At 44.3% G+C, this 17,215-nt stretch overlaps 1 protein-coding gene across 1 annotated transcript in view; it reads right to left on the bottom strand.

Moving 5' to 3' along the window:
- Positions 1–336: 336 nt before the first annotated feature.
- Positions 337–17,215, bottom strand: part of srrm3 (serine/arginine repetitive matrix 3) — a 417,679-nt gene continuing 400,800 nt past the window's right edge. Inside the window, exon 14 of the transcript XR_010015899.1 lies at positions 337–846. The gene's annotated coding sequence lies outside the window, so the exon portion shown is untranslated. The remainder of the gene's footprint in view (positions 847–17,215) is intronic.

Below are 17,215 nucleotides of genomic sequence, written 5' to 3' on the forward strand. Positions count from 1 at the left end.
GGGATGAGATTCGCCTCCTTTCCAACAGACATCACCGCTCCACTTTTCCTGCTACCATACCGAGTCACCTCCTCCACGTCATTTAACAGCCTACCAACCAGGTGGCAAACTGAGAGTAGAAATAGGTTTCGTAGGTATATTTAGTATCAGAGAAATGTAAACTATATACACCCTGAAATGCTCTTTCTTCGCAACCACTCAAGAAAACAGGGCACTGCCCCAAAGAATAAATGACAATTAAATGTTAGAACCCCAAAGCCCCTCCCCCAGCTCTCCCCTCCCACTCGTAAGCAGCAGCAAAGCAACGACCCCCCTTCCTGCACCAGCAAAAAAAAGTATCTGCACCCACCACCGAGTACTCAAGCATGTGGCAAAGTATCAATAAAGACACAGACTTGCAGTAACCCAAAGACTACTCATTCACCCGGTATTCGACATACCACAGGCTCTCTCTCCCCCTAATAAGGGAAAAAGAGGTGTCTCCGTTTCACAGCGAGAGGGGAGACATAACAAACAACTTGCTGGTTTACAATGTAAAAAGTCTGTTGCGTCGCTTTTTCCGAGCTCTGTGCCCAAAGATCTCGGGTCTCTGGGCACACAGCCAGCAGCCAGCTTGCTGCTTTCGATTTTCCTTGTACTCCCATGACACACCAGGCGGTGGCACTGACCTCGAGTCCGCTCGCCTCCAGAGCCATGAAATCCCGAAACTCCAAAGACACACTAGTCTTCTAGGCTGCGTCCTTGGTATATCGAATAGCGCCAGTCGTGAGACCCCGAGGACGGGTCCTATTCCCGCAAAGGACCGAAGTCAGCGTGTAACCCCAGGTCAGGGTCTTCAAAAGTACCCTGAAAGGGAAAAATAGAGATATTAAAGATAGAAATAAAGCTGTTTCCGAAGATGCAAGCAAAGGAACCACCGTTAGGCGCCATTGTCTCCTTTTACTATATCCTTATAATAAAATTGTAAGGGTAAACAAACGTCCCCTCTGCCATCAAATTTCTAAATGGACATTGAACGTATGAACACTACCTCAGTACTTTGTTTTTATTTCTGTTTTTGCCCTACTTATTCTAATTTAACTATTTAATATACATAAATATATTACTGTAACTTGGCTTTTTTTCTGTATTTATCATGCATTGCATTGTACTGCTGCCGTAAACTTAACAAATGTCACAACATATGCAGGTGATATTCAACCTGATTCTGATTCTGCATAGACCAGACTGGGTGTGGTTGGTAGATTTACTTCTTTTAAGCATTTTAGTGACCCAGATGTGTTTTTACAATGGTTATTCTTAACTGAGATGAGCTCTATTTTAAAAATTGCTGATTTGATTTCACTATCTAAGTTCCTCCGTTGCCATGGTGAGGTATGAAGTTATGGCCCAGAGCTCTGGCTGCTGTCCAGTATATAGCAGCTACACAGTATTACTTATCGCTGCAGAGTTCAGTCTTGTGATAAGTTCCTCACTGGGACAAGTTTATCTAACCTGACCTTATTTTGGCTGAGCAGGCAAAGTGCCTCACTTCTCCCTAAACTTGTGATCTACAGATGACCTGCATGCCACTCCCTTGCCAGATTCCTCATTCCAGGCCTGACCGCTGGGGACAAGGAATCACTGTGTGACATGATCCATGCTTTGGCGAGATTTTCTGCTGCTGTACCTCGGCAGAAGAACTCTGCCCTTAGAACCCAGTTGGACGGCTATATGGATAGGAAAGGTTCAGAAGGTTATAAACCATATGCTAGCAAACAGAACTAGATTGGATGGGCATTTTGGTTGGCATGGACCAGTTGGGCAGGTTTCCATGCTGTATGACTCTATGGGCCACTCTAGGCCTTGGACTATTAGTCCACAAAACCAGCTGTGAATATTGTCTTTTTGCTGCTGAGCCATTAGGCTCTTGAACGAAATGGGATAACTTCACTCAATATCACTCACCTCATCATTGAAATGTTCCCACAACCTATAGGCTCACCGTGAAGGACTCTTCATTTCATGTTCTCAATATTTATTTATCATTATTTCTTGTTTTTTGCATTTGCACAGTTTGTTGTCTTCTGCACACTGGTTCAACACCCGAGTTGATGCGGTCTTTCATTTTGCTTATTATTCTATTATGGATTTATTCTTCTAGGGTGCATCACAACCTGGTATGGAAGTTGTCCTGTCCAAGACCGGAAGAAGCTGCAGAAGATCGTGAACATGGCGCAGCACATCACACAAACCAATCTTCCGTCCTTGGACTCACTTTACACCGCACGCTGTCAGAGCGGTGCTGCCAGGATAATCGAGGACATGACCCACCCAGCCAACACAATTTTCGTCCCTCTTCCCTCTGGGAGAAGGCTCAGGAGCTTGAAGACTTGTGCGGCCAGATTTGGGAACAGCTTCTTTCCAGCTGTGATAAGACTGCTGAACGGATCCTGACCCGGATCCGAGCCGTACCCTCCAAATATCTGGACCTGCCTCTCGATTATTTTGTACTACCTTACTTTCCCTATGCTTTTTTCTATTTATGATTTATAATTTAAATTTTTAATGTTTACTATCGATTTGTACTCCAGGGAGCGCGAAACGCAGAATCAAATATCGCTGTGATGATTGTACGCTCTAGTATCAATTGTTTGTCGACAATAAAGTAAAGTATTAGTATTATGCCCACAAGAAAAGGAATCTCAAGATTATATATGGTGACATATATGTATTTTGATAATAAATTTACTTGGAACTTTGAAATTGTTGATGTTGTGGTTGGAGGATGTGGGCATAATTGAGGGAGGCTATTTGGGTGCTGGATGTTGTGCTGAGAGAGTTGAGCGGACAGGAGCATGGTGGCAGGAAGCTGGTTGTGAGAACTATTTAAAGCCGGGTATATTCACTTCCCTGATATATAACCTCGCAGTAAAAGTTCAACATTGAAAAATGAAAGAAATGTTACTGCTTTCTCTTGGTTCCTACAGAACTCAATTACTTCCCAGAGACAAAAATAATCTCTTCCATGTTAGCTTAATCTGGAGCTTATTGACAAAATCACTCTGTTTCTGAAGAACCTTTGTGCGTGTATTGTGTCTCCAAAGGGAGCAGAAGGGCCAGCAGGAAAATATTATAGCTCTGACCCACTTAATGGATTGGACACCTTCATGACAGCTTCCGTTTGTAACAGTGATACAGAAGACTGGAGGTACTGGGAGCAGGAGCAAAACACAAGATGCTGAAAGAACTCATTGAGTCCGACAGCATCTGTGGAGGGAAATAGACAGTCGATATTTCAGGTCAAGATCCATCATTAGAACTGAAAGATAAGAGTGCAAGTAATCAGCAGAAAGAGTTGAGGGGAAGGGCTGGCACAAGAGCTGGTGAATGATAGACGGATCCAGGTGAGGAGGGGTGAGATGGGAGAAGAGTGGACATACTGTAGTGACAGAACCAGGAGATGATAGGTTGAAGCAACAAAAGACTGCAGATGATGTAATTGGGTAGGTAAGAAAGTTTGAATAAGAAAGCAAACAAGGGGGATGGGGTGGGAAGATGTTAATAGTAGGGGGAAGGGACAGAATGGGAGGAGTGTGTGGGTGATGGAGGAAGGAGAAGAAGGGAAAGAAAGTGGGTGACAGTGAACTGGGGAGGAGGGTGGGTGTAGGAACTGGAAAGATCAGAAGGAGTGAGAAGAGAGACAGAGGGAGATCATTTTACCTGAAAATGGAGAATTTAATGATCTGTTTCCCCTTCTTCCCCTTTTCTCTCTCTTCCTGATCTACCTAGTCCCTCCTACACCCAGCCCATCACCTTGTTTTGTTCCCCTCCTTTGGAAACAATTCAGAGAATATTTACTGGACTGGTAACTAGAATGATGCAGTTGCCTAATGAGGAATGGTTAGACAGGGTAGCCCTGTATCTGCTGCAGTTTAAAAGAATGAGAGAGAACACGATTAAAACATACAACGTCTTGAGAGGTGTTGACAAAGTGACTGTTTTCTCTTGTAGGTGAATCTAGAACTTGGGATCACTGCCTAAAAGTAAAGGGTTACCCACTTAAGGACAGAGATGAGGCAAGATTTAATTCTTTGAGAAGTGATGAACCTTTAAGGACAGTGTAAGCAGAGTCTTTGAATATTTTTAAAACAGAGGTAAATTCTTGGTCATCAAGGAGAAAGAAGTTTCTTTTGAATAGATGGGAATGTGGAGTTGAGATTTCAATCAGATTAACCAGAACAGACTTGAGAGTCACATACCCTTCTCTTGAATTTGGACATGGCATACATGGAGCCAATAACCTCGGTAAAAGCCTGAGTGACAGAGGAGTGACAGTACAAGGATTATTTTCAGAGTTAAAAGAGTTAAAAGAAGTGAGTGCAGCTTCAGTTAAGAACTGAGGTTTAACCCACCTTTGAAACTGCAGAAAGAGCTAACAGAGCTCAGGTCTTTGAAACTGAGAGTTGAACTCACTGAACGATTCAAGATTGTTTAATATCATTCCCTGTACACAAGAGTAAGAAGGACGAAATAGTTGTCACTCTGGACCTGAAGTAGCACCAAAAAAAAACAAAAGATAAACAACACAATAACAATACCAAAAAATAACATGCAATAAACATAAATCCATAAGATAGTTTATATACATAGATTGATTGTATGTCCATGAAGTGACTCTAGGCAGTCCATAAGGTAAATGAAGGGAAATAATAAAGTAATGGGTGCAGGTGTTGATCAGTCTTACTGCTTGGGGAAAGAAGATTGTTGCTAGGATTCAGAAGACACATGAGTATCTAAGTTCAAGTAGGGCCTTTGATTACAGTTAAGGGGGAGTGGGGCAAAGTTTAATCTGGTGGTGGAGGGCGAGAGGATTGAGAAAGATTGTGAGGGACTGCAGGCTGAGATCAAGAAAACAAATGCTTAACATAAATTAAAACTGGGGCTGAAAGGGTAAACTTTGTGGAGAGGAGGTCCATGACTCACTGAAAAGGGAATTCTGATATTTTATTGAGCCTGTGTGGTAGGACAAATCTCCCCTCCATGATCTCCTGTGTGTGAGAGAAAGGGTTATGGAGAGCTTTGAAGAGCAGGGCGGTGGAGGGGTAGAAGGCAGGGTAAAAGTCAACAAGGCATCAGGGGCAAGTGCTGGATTAGGATTAATATGCACGGGGGCCTTCTGGACAGTGTGGAGTTAGTGACTCAAATGGCCTGTTGTCTCCATGACTCAATGGTAGATGAAGCAAGGATCACCAAGCAGAGACTGCCAGGTAACCCAGAGAAGGGTGGGGTTGTCATGTAAGTGACTGGGAATGGACATTGGGAGGTGACTGAAGGACAATGAGGGGCAGCTGACTGAAGATTGAGTTTATAAATGATTGTAAGAGGATTGAGCAAGTGATTGGAAGATGTGAGGATGTGTTGTTCAAGTAACTGGAGGACTGCTGATCAGATGACTGGCGAAGAGCAAGAGCTTTAGGGGACGTGGAACAGATGGGATAAAGCAGAAAGGTGGTGGTAATGCAGGAAAGTGAGGGTACAAGCAGGTTTTGAGGAAGGGTGTCATTCTGGGCAGGTACTGGAGTAGAATTATTGATTGAAGACTCTTGGCAAGACGGTGCAGGTCTCAGAGGCCGAAATCAGGACATCTTTCAAGAGGGTGAACCTTCACAAGGCATCAAGCCCTGAAGGTGTACCGGGTAGGATTCTGAAAACCTGTGCCAACCCACTCGCGGGTATAGAAACATAGAAACATAGAAAATAGGTGCAGGAGTAGGCCATTCGGCCCTTCGAGCCTGCACCGCCATTTATTATGATCATGGCTGATCATCCAACTCAGAACCCAGCCTTCCCTCCATACCCCGTGACCCCTGTAGCCACAAGGGCCATATCTAACTTCCTTTTAAACATAGCTAATGAACTGGCCTCAACAGTTTGCTGTGGCAGAGAATTCCACAGATTCACCACTCTCTGTGTGAAGAAGTTTTTCCTAACCTCGGTCCTAAAAGGCTTCCCCTCTATCCTCAAACTGTGACCCCTCGTTCTAGACCTCCCCAACATCGGGAACAATCTTCCCGCATCTAGCCTGTCCAATCCCTTTAGGATCTTATACGTTTCAATCAGATCCCCCCTCAATCTTCTAAATTCCAACGAGTACAAGCCCAGTTCATCCAGTCTTTCTTCATATGAAAGACCTGCCATCCCAGGAATCAATCTGGTGAACCTTCTTTGTACTCCCTCTATGGCAAGGATGTCTTTCCTCAGATTAGGGGACCAAAACTGCACACAATACTCCAGGTGTGGTCTCACCAAGGCCTTGTACAACTGCAGTAGTACCTCCCTGCTCCTGTACTCGAATCCTCTCGCTATAAATGCCAGCATACCGTTCGCCTTTTTCACCGCCTGCTGTACCTGCATGCCCACTTTCAATGACTGGTGTATAATGACACCCAGGTCTCGTTGCACCTCCCCTTTTCCTAATCGGCCACCATTCAGATAATAATCTGTTTTCCTATTTTTGCCACCAAAGTGGATAACTTCACATTTATCCACATTAAATTGCATCTGCCATGAGTTTGCCCACTCACCCAACCTATCCAAGTCACCCTGCATCCTCTTAGCATCCTCCTCACTGCTAACACTGCCACCCAGCTTCGTGTCATCCGCAAACTTGGAGATGCTGCATTTAATTCCCTCATCCAAGTCATTAATATATATTGTAAACAACTGGGGTCCCAGCACTGAGCCTTGCGGTACCCCACTAGTCACCGCCTGCCATTCTGAAAAGGTCCCGTTTATTCCCACTCTTTGCTTCCTGTCTGCTAACCAATTCTCCACCCACACCAATACCTTACCCCCAATACCATGTGCTTTAAGTTTGCACACTAATCTCCTGTGTGGGACCTTGTCAAAAGCCTTTTGAAAATCCAAATATACCACATCCACTGGTTCTCCCCTATCCACTCTACTAGTTACATCCTCAAAAAATTCTATGAGATTCGTCAGACATGATTTTCCTTTCACAAATCCATGCTGACTTTGTCCGATCATTTCACCGCTTTCCAAATGTGCTGTTATCACATCCTTGATAACTGACTCCAGCAGTTTCCCCACCACCGACGTTAGGCTAACCGGCCTATAATTCCCCGGTTTCTCTCTCCCTCCTTTTTTAAAAAGTGGGGTTACATTAGCCACCCTCCAATCCTCAGGAACTAGTCCAGAATCTAACGAGTTTTGAAAAATTATCACTAATGCATCCACTATTTCTTGGGCCACTTCCTTAAGCACTCTGGGATGCAGACCATCTGGCCCTGGGGATTTATCTGCCTTCAATCCCTTCAATTTACCTAACACCACTTCCCTACTAACATGTATTTCGCTCAGTTCCTCCATCTCACTGGACCCTCTGTCCCTTACTATTTCTGGAAGATTATTTATGTCCTCCTTAGTGAAGACAGAACCAAAGTAATTATTCAATTGGTCTGCCATGTCCTTGCTCCCCATAATCAATTCACCTGTTTCTGTTTGCAGGGGACCTACATTTGTCTTTATCAGTCTTTTCCTTTTTACATATCTATAAAAGCTTTTACAGTCCGTTTTTATGTTCTCTGCCAGTTTTCTCTCATAATCTTTTTTCCCCTTCCTAATTAAGCCCTTTGTCCTCCTCTGCTGAACTCTGAATTTCTCCCAGTCCTCAGGTGAGCCACTTTCTCTGGCTAATTTGTATGCTACTTCTTTGGAATTGATACTATCCCTAATTTCTCTTGTCAGCCACGGGTGCACTACCTTCCTTGATTTATTCTTTTGCCAAACTGGGATGAACAATTGTTGTAGTTCATCCATGCAACCTTTAAATGCCTGCCATTGCATATCCACCGTCAATCCTTGAAGTGTCATTTGCCAGTCTATCTTAGCTAATTCATGTCTCATACCTTCAAAGTTACCCCTCTTTAAGTTCAGAACCTTTGTTTCTGAATTAACTACGTCACTCTCCATGTTAATGAAGAATTCCACCATATTATGGTCACTCTTACCCAAGGGGCCTCTCACGACAAGATCGCTAATTAACCCTTCCTCATTGCTCAAAACCCAGTCCAGAATAGCCTGCTCTCTAGTCGGTTCCTCGACATGTTGGTTCAAAAAACCATCCCGCATACATTCCAAGAAATCCTCTTCCTCAGCACCTTTACCAATTTGGTTCACCCAGTCTACATGTAGATTGAAGTCACCCATTATAACTGCTGTTCCTTTATTGCACACATTTCTAATTTCCTGTTTAATACCATCTCTGACCTCACTACTACTGTTAGGTGGCCTGTACACAACTCCCAGCAGCGTCTTCTGCCCCTTAGTGTTACGCAGCTCTACCCATATCGATTCCACATCTTCCCGGCTTATGTCCTTCCTTTCTATTGCGTTAATCTCTTTTTTAACCAGCAACGCCACCCCACCTCCCCTTCCTTCGTGTCTATCCCTCCTGAATATTGAATATCCCTGAACGTTGAGCTCCCATCCCTGGTCACCCTGGAGCCATGTCTCTGTGATCCCAACTATATCATAATCATTAATAACAATCTGCACTTTCAATTCATCCACCTTATTACGAATGCTCCTTGCATTGACACATAAAGCCTTCAGGCGCTCTTTTACAACTCTCTTAGCCCTTTTTAATGCTTGCCCTGGATTTGTCGGCCTGCCACTTTTACTTTTCCCCTTTGTACTTTTTGCTTCTACGCTCACTTTACACTCCTCTGTCTCTCTGCACTGGTTCCCATCCCTCTGTTGTGAACTAACCTCCTCACACCTAGCCGCTTTAATTTGATTCCCACCCCCCAACCATTCTAGTTTAAAGTCACCTCAGTAGCCCCCGCTAATCTCCCTGCCAGGATATTGGTCCCCCTAGGATTTAAGTATAACCCGTCCTTTTTGTACAGGTCACACCTACGCCAAAAGAGGTCCCAATGATCCAAAAACTTGAATCCCTGCCCCCTGCTCCAATCCCTCAGCCACGCATTTATCCTCCACCTCATCGCATTCCTACTCTCACTGTCGCGTGGCACAGGCAGTAATCCCGAGATTACTACCTTTGCGGTCCTTTTTCTCAACTCCCTTCCTAGCTCCCTATATTCTTCTTTCAGGACCTCATCCCTTTTCCTACCTATGTCATTGGTACCTATATGTACCAGGACCTCTGGCTCTTCACCCTCCCACTTCAGGATATCTTGGACACGATCAGAAATATCCCGGACCCTGGCACCAGGGAGGCAAACTACCATCCGAGTCTCTGGACTGCGTCCACAGAATCGCCTATCTGACCCCCTTACTATCGAGTCCCCTATCACAACTGCCCTCCTCTTCCTTGCCCTACCCTTCTGAGCTACAGGGCCAGACTCTGTGCCGGAGGCAGGGCCACTGTCGCTTCCCCCGGGTAAGCTGTCCCCCCCAACAGTACTCAAACAGGAGTACCTGTTGTTAAGGGGCACAGCCGCCGGGGTACTCCTCATCACCTGCCTTTTCCCCTTCCCTCTCCTAACCGTGACCCACTTGTCTGCCTCCCGTGGCCCCGGCGTGACCACCTGCCTTCCACTCCTCTCTATCACCTCCTCGCTCTCCCTGACCAGACGAAGGTCATCGAGCTGCAGCTCCAGTTCCGTAACGCGGTCCCTTAGGAGCTGCATCTCGATGCACTTGGCGCAGATGTAGACGTCCGGGAGGCTTGGAGACTCCAGGGCCTCCCACATCCGACACCGAGAACAGCAAACTGCCCTCACAGTCATAATGCCCCTCTCCTCAAATAGCAACAGAAAATGAATGTCAAACCTTCCTCGCCTCGCCCGCTTCCGCCTAAGCCCGTTGAGCCGAAGCCCTTAAGTCTTCACTCTGCTCCCGGCTCACTCCGCCGCCCGCAAACTACGCTGCCCGCCCTATGAGGCTTTGTTCCTTTTAAATCTGCCGCGCTGCACTGCCCGACGTCACACGCCTGCGCAGTCCCGCCTCTCAGAAAGCCGTTGGAGAAAAAAAAATAACGAAAATTTCAAAAATCTCTTTCTCGGCACTCCTACTCAGACTCTCAGACTCCTTCTTCGAATCAAATCCGAAGCAGGATGTCTGCCCTTTTAAATCTGCCGCGCTGCACTGCCCGACGTCACACGCCTGCGCAGTCCCGCCTCTCAGAAAGCCGTTGGAGAAAAAAAAATAACGAAAATTTCAAAAATCTCTTTCTCAGCACTCCCACTCAGACTCTCAGACTCCTTCTTCGAATCAAATCCGAAGCAGGATGTCTGCCCTTTTAAATCTGCCGCGCTGCACTGTATGTTCAAGGACATCTTCAATTTTTCAATGCTGCAGTCAGAGGTTTCCACCTGCCTCAAAAAGGAAGACAATCATACCAGTGCCCAAGAAGAGCAGGGTGATCTGCCTTCTATATCCAGTAGCACTCACATCTACTGTGATGAAGTGCTCTGAGAGGTTGATCATGGCCAGCATTCCACCGAGATGCAGCACGGAGCGTCATAGGAAGTCATTCCTGCCTGTGGCCATCAAACTTTACAACTCCTCCCTTGGAGGGTCAGACACCCTGAGCCAATAGGCTGGTCCTGGACTTATTTCATAATTTACTGGCATAATTTACATATTACTATTTAATTATTTATGGTTTTATTACTATTTATTATTTATGGGCAACTGTAACGAAAACCAATTTCCCCCGGGATCAATAAAGTATGACTATGACTATGACTATCAGCTCCTGCCTAAGCAGAGACCTGGACTTGCTGCAATTTGCCTACTGCCGCAATAAATGTATAGTGGATGCAGTCTGGTTGGCTCTACGTTTGGCCTTGGATCACCTGGACAATAGTAACACCTACGTCAGGCTGCTGTTTATTGATCACAGCTTAGCGTTCAACACAATCATACCCTCAGTTCTAATCAAAAAAGCTCCAAAACCTGGGTGTCTACATCTCCATCTGTATATCCTTGACTTCCTCACTGAGAGACCACAATCTGTGCGAATTGAAAATAACATCAGCACCAGTGCACCTCAAGGATTTGTGTTTAGCCTACTTCTCCACTCTCTGTACACCCACGATTCTGTGGCTAGGCACAGCTCAAATGCCATCCATAAATTTGCTGATGACACAATGATTGTTGGCAGAATTTCAGATGGTGACGAGCAAGTGTACAGGAGTGAGATAGATCAGCTGGTTGAATCATGTCACAGCAATAACCTTACACTCATTGTCAGAAGACCAAGGAATTGATTGTTGACTTCAGGAAGAGGAATTCGAGGGAACACACACCAGTCTTCATCAAGGGATCAGAAGTAGAAAGGAGGAGCAGTTTCAAGTTCCTGGGTGCCAATATTTCTAGGTATCTATCCATTGATGTAATTACAGAGCTATATTTCATGAGGAATTTGAGGAGAATTGGTATGTCAGCAAAGACACTTGCAGCTCTCCGGTGAAAATGATATCGTATCCGTTAAATAGGGGCAGTGGATAATTCTGATTTGATGGAGACAGGCGTGAAAGCACAGAGGAACATCTGGAGAAATTTCTGAAACGCCCGTTCGCTGCTGTTGTTACTGCGCAATCGAGAATCTTCCGGAGGGAAGGCCTCAAAATCCCCGGCTTTGCCTGCTGTTGGCGACCGAGATTGAGGTCGAATCGTTTGGACAGAGATGGCGCTCGGTACTTGGTGTCGGAGAGCTGATCGGAGGCTCGAAGTTTTCGGACGACTCAAAGTCGGACTGTGGTCGGGCATGGCAGGGAGAGTTTTTCTTCCTTCTCCCCTCTGCGTGAGATGTGGGACATTTGAGAGACTTTGAAATTTTTACTGTGCTCATGGACTGTTCTTCATCAAGTTATGGCATTGTTGCACTGTTGTAACTGTATGTTATAATTATGTGGTTTTGTTAGTTTTTCAGTCTTGGTCTGTCCTGTGTTTTGTGATATCACACCGGAGGAAATATTGTATTATTTCTTAATGCATGCATTACTAAATGACAATAAAAGAGGACTGCGTGTCTTCATAATCTAAATTTCAAGAGATGTATACTGGAGAGCGATCTAACTGGTTACATTATCATCTAGTATAGACAGGCCACTGCATATTATCAGAAATAGTTTCAGAAAGTTGCAAAATCAGCCAGCTCCATCATGGACACTAGTCTCCGTAGCATCCAGGACCCTTAAAAAGGTGATGCCTCAAAAAAGTGACATCTATCATTAAGGACCCTCATCACCTAAGACATGTCCCCTTCTCATTGCTATCATCAGGGAGGAGGTACAGGAGCCTGAAGGCACACATTCAACATTTCAAGAACAGCTTCTTCCCCTCCACCATCAGATTTCTGAATTAGCAATGAACCCTTGAACACTACCTCAGTATTTTTCTCTATTTTTGCACTACTTATTTAAATTAAATTTTTGTTTAGTCTTCTTTTTGTAATTTCTAGTTTTTATTATTATGCATTTATACTGCTATTGCAAACCAGCAAACTTCATGACATGTTGTAAGGCAGTGATATTAAACCTGTTTCTGATTCTAAGTCAGGTAGATGATGTATAGGTTGGGTCAATAATTCAAGACTGAGTTAGGCAGGTGACATGAAAATGATAAACTGGAATTGGGGAAATGGCTGGGTCAGAAGAGGTGATGATAAGTCAATCAGCCCCAGGAGGTGATGGATAGGCTAGGTGTTGGGTGGTTTCAAGGCTTGGGGGATGAATTGGAAGAGTGGTGGGATGGGTTGGACAATAGGGGTCCTATATAATCTTTGCCAAGACAATAAGCAGCCCTGACATGAATCTAAATATTTCATAATCAGGTGGACCATTACAGTGATGTTACAATTTTGAAGGGCAAGTATGACGTGGATTGGATGTTTGAGAAGTGAGTTTGATAATCTCTCAATTTTTCTACTTCAACATGAAGGCATCTTTGAAGATGATAACAATCTCCTCATGGTGATCAGGAAGCATAGTTGACTCCTTCATCCTGAGGGAGTCCACACTGCTATCTAATTTCATTGGCTTGCACTACCCACAAACAAAGGAAACCATTTACCTCCCTGGGTACTCACACCTGTACTCTCTCCAAGTTCAGAGGCTGAATGCAAATACAACAGGAGTCTCACAAGTACCAGGGTTTGAGTGGAGAAACTACTACCTAAGATTACTTCAAACTGTAGCCCTGGTCCACTTCCCTTCCCATATCCTCCCCCTTGTATTTCATACACAGGGATTTGCATCCATAGCACTGAATCTGGGAGCTCTCTCCCACTCTCCTGCCGGTTCACTGCTCTGGTGCAGCTGCCTTGGGGAGTGTGCCTTTAAGGGCAGATGCCCTCCTGGCATCCCTATATGCAAAGCGAAGGCAGCTGTGTTACAGCAACTGTGGTCCCATTAGCAGATAGGCAGAACCTATTGTAAAATTGCTTTCTACCTAATAATATCTCAAATGTCTTTTTGACCAATTTCATAATTCCCTTTGAAGCATCAGTGCCAAGTGCGACAATGCTTTAAGCAGGAAATAAAATATGATGGAAAGGTTAGAGGAGTAAGACATTATTTAAATAGTATTGGACTAATGAATGCTGGTGTCAGAGGGATCTGCCTGTCCTCATACAATAAACCTATTAGGGAAGTTTTAGATCTCCTGGAATGAAGTAGGGCAGGTGAGCTAGTAACCATAATGCCATTAGTTTCAATAAAATTATGGAGAAAGATAGGTCTGGCCTTTGGGTTGAGATTCTATAATGGCCAATTTTGAAGATATCAGAAAGGATCTGGCAAGTGTGGATGAGGATGGGTTGTTTTCAGGTAAAGCTGTGTTGATAAATGGAAGGCCTTCAAAAGTGAAATTTTGTAAGTAGAGTTTGTATGTTCCTGTCAGAATAAGAGGCAAGGATAACAGGTTTAGAGAACCTTGATTTTCAAGAGATACTGAGGCTTTGGATAAGAAGGAGAAGGAGGTACATAACATGTACAGGTTTCCCCCGCCATCCGAAGGTAGAGCGTTCCTATGAAATGGTTCGTAAGCCGAAATGTCGTAAAGTGAAGAAGCAATTACCATTTATTTATATGGGAAAATTTTGTGAGCGTTCACAGACCTAAAAATAACCTACCAAATCTTGCCAAATAACACATAAAACCTAAAATAACAGTAACATATAGTAAAAGCAGGAATGATATGATAAATACACAGCCTATATAAAGTAGAAATACTTTTCCACAATCATTGCCGGCACTGTTCTCCGAAGCGAAAATCTCACGCAAGTGCTCTTGGCAGAAAATCTCATGCAAGCGCTGTTGGCAAAACACTCTCTCCAGTAACCTTTAAGCTATGAAGCTGCCAAATCATACCAAATAACACGTAAAAATACACAGCCTATATAAAGTAGAAATAATGTATGTACAGTGTAGTATCACTTATGGGAATCGGGAAGACATTGAGCACACTGATGATGGTGTGTTAGACTGAGTCGTCGGAGTTTGGGTGGTGCAGTGGCCCCCACCCTCCGGGCAGCGACCCAATACCAATCTGCGAAGAATGCAGGGGTACAGCGGTAGCCGGTAGGCACCCAGCACATCTTTAAGAAAAAAGCCGAAATAAACATGCTAACTAATTAGCTGCTGCCCGACTTTTTCGGCTTTTTTCTTAAAGATGTGCTGTGTACCTCCCGGCTACCGCCGCATTCTCCGCGAATTGGTATCTGTCTGCAGCCTGCGGGTTGGGGTGGTGGGACACTGGGATGTCATCTCGTCATCGTCTGTTTCCATTAGGGCAGGCAGCTCATCTTCTCCTATGACTGCCCGCCTCGATGTCAAAGGTCGAGGTTCGTCGTCTGCTGTGGCTGATGTGGAGGGCTTGCTTGACCGCTTAGCCTCGCACATTTTTCTATCATACAGTTCTTTGTAAGCACTCAAACCATCCAGCAAATATCCCCTAAACCTACATACCCTTACAAAATGAAAGTCGTACTTTATCTTTGCAGCCAAAATCTCACGCAGTTGCTTCACGTTCAGTTCGCTAATGCATTCGGTTTTGATTGTTACCCTTTCCTCTTCTAATTGCATCAGCTCTTCATCTATCAGTTCTTGGTCATGGGATGCCAAAACCTCTTCAACATCATCTTCGTCAGCTTCCACCAGCCAAACTCACTTAGTCCTTACTTCGTTCACCACAATCGAAACGCTTAATTATGTCTAGTTTTACGCTAAGTGTAACACCCTTACGAGCTCTTTCAGGCTTTTCCGACACCTTAGAACTCACCTTGCTAATGGCTGCTCACAGGCACGTGTTTAAGGAATGCCGGCGAGATTGCAGTTCCGAATCCGGGGGAGAGCGGCTGCTTGGGGCGCGTGCTGCCTTTTATCATGCACTGATTTTTTTCGTAACAGTGAAAACACCTTCTGTTAGCGAAAACAGGGAACTAATGTAGGTCTTTCGTAACAGTGAGTTTTCGTAAAGCGAACATTCGAAAAGCGGGGGACGCCTGTATAGGTAGGAAGGAACGAATGAGGTACTTGAGGATTGAGGGTTAAAAGAAGGCATGAGGTTGCTCTAGCAGTCAAGGTGAAGGAGAATCTCAAGAACTTCTAAAGCTATATAAAGAGCAAAAGGATAGCAAGAGACAAAATTAGTCCACTTGAAGATCAGAATGGTCACTTATGCAAGGCGCCGAAAGAGATGGGGGAGATCATAAATGGATTCTTTTGCATCTGTATTTACTTGGGAGATGGTCACAAAGTCAACAGAAATGAGGCAAAACAGCAGTGAGATCATGAATCCTATACAGATACAGAGGAGGAGGTGTTTACTGTCTTGAGGTAAATCCCCAGAGCCTCACAAGCTGTTCCCTTGGAACTTGTCGGAGGGTGGGAGGGAAATTGCAGGGGCCCTAGATATTTAAAATGTCCTTAACATCGGGTGAGGTGCTAGAGGTTTGGAGAATAGCTAATGTTGTACCATTACTAAGGAAAGTCTCTAAATATAGCTGAGAAATTATAGGCTGGTGAGCCTAACATCAGTAGTAGAAAGTTTTTGGAAGGTATTGTAAGTGACTCGATACATAAGTATTTGGATAGACTGATTTGGGATAGTCAACATGGCTTTGTGCATGGTAGATCATGTCTAACCAATCTGATAGAGTTTTTTGAGGAAATTACCAGGAACATTGATGAAGGCAAGATAGTGGATGTTGTCTACATGGACGTTAGCAAGGGCTTTGACAAGGTCCTGCATGGGAGGTTGGTCAAGAAGGTTCAGTCACTGGCAATCAGGATGAGGTAGTAAATTGGATTAGACATTGGCTTTGCGGGAGGAGCCAGAGAGTGGTAGTAGATGGTTGCCCATCTGACTGGAGGTCTGTGACAAGTGGTGTGCAGAAGGGATCAGTGCTGGGTCCACTGTTGTTTGTCATCTATATCAACAATCTGGATGATAATGTAGTAAACTGGATCAGCAAATTTGCAGATAACACCAAGGTTGGGGGCATAATTGACAATGAGGAAAGCTTGCAGTGGAATCTGGATCAGCTGCACAAATTGGCTTAAAATGGCCCATGGTATTTAATGCAGACAAGTGTGAGATGTTACACTTTGGAAGGATCAGCCAGAGAAGGTCTTACACAGTGAGCTGTTGGGCTCTGAGAGGTGCAGTAGAACAGAGGGTTCTGGGAATATAGATCCATAATTCCTTGAAAGTGCGTCATAAATAGGTTTGTAAAGAGAACTTTTGTACATGTCCTTTATAAATCAAATTACAGTATTGAGTACATGAGTTGTGAATATTATGTTGAAGTTGTAAAAAAAACATTGGTGAGTGTCACAAACATGAGAAAATCTACAGATGCTGGAAATCCAAAGCAACACACACAAAATGCTGGAGGAGCTTAGTAGGATGATGATCTGAAACACCGACTGTTTACTCGATTCCATAGATGCTGCCTGGCCTGCTGAGTTCCTACAACATTTTGTGTGTGCTGCTTAAGACATTGGTGAGGCCCAATTTGGACCATTGTGTGCAGTTTTGGTCTCCTACCTACAAGAAAGATGTACATCATATTGAAAGAGTGCAGATAAAACTTACAAAGATTTTGCCAGGACTTGAGGACCTGAAGTATTGGGAAAGGTTGAGTAGGCTAGGACTTTATTCCTCAGAGTGTAAGAGAATAAGTGGAGATATCCAAAATTATGAAGGGTAAAGATAGAGTAAGTGCAAGCTGACTTCT

This window comes from Mobula hypostoma, chromosome 23 (genome assembly GCF_963921235.1).
Source record: "Mobula hypostoma chromosome 23, sMobHyp1.1, whole genome shotgun sequence".
Taxonomy (NCBI): domain Eukaryota; kingdom Metazoa; phylum Chordata; class Chondrichthyes; order Myliobatiformes; family Myliobatidae; genus Mobula; species Mobula hypostoma.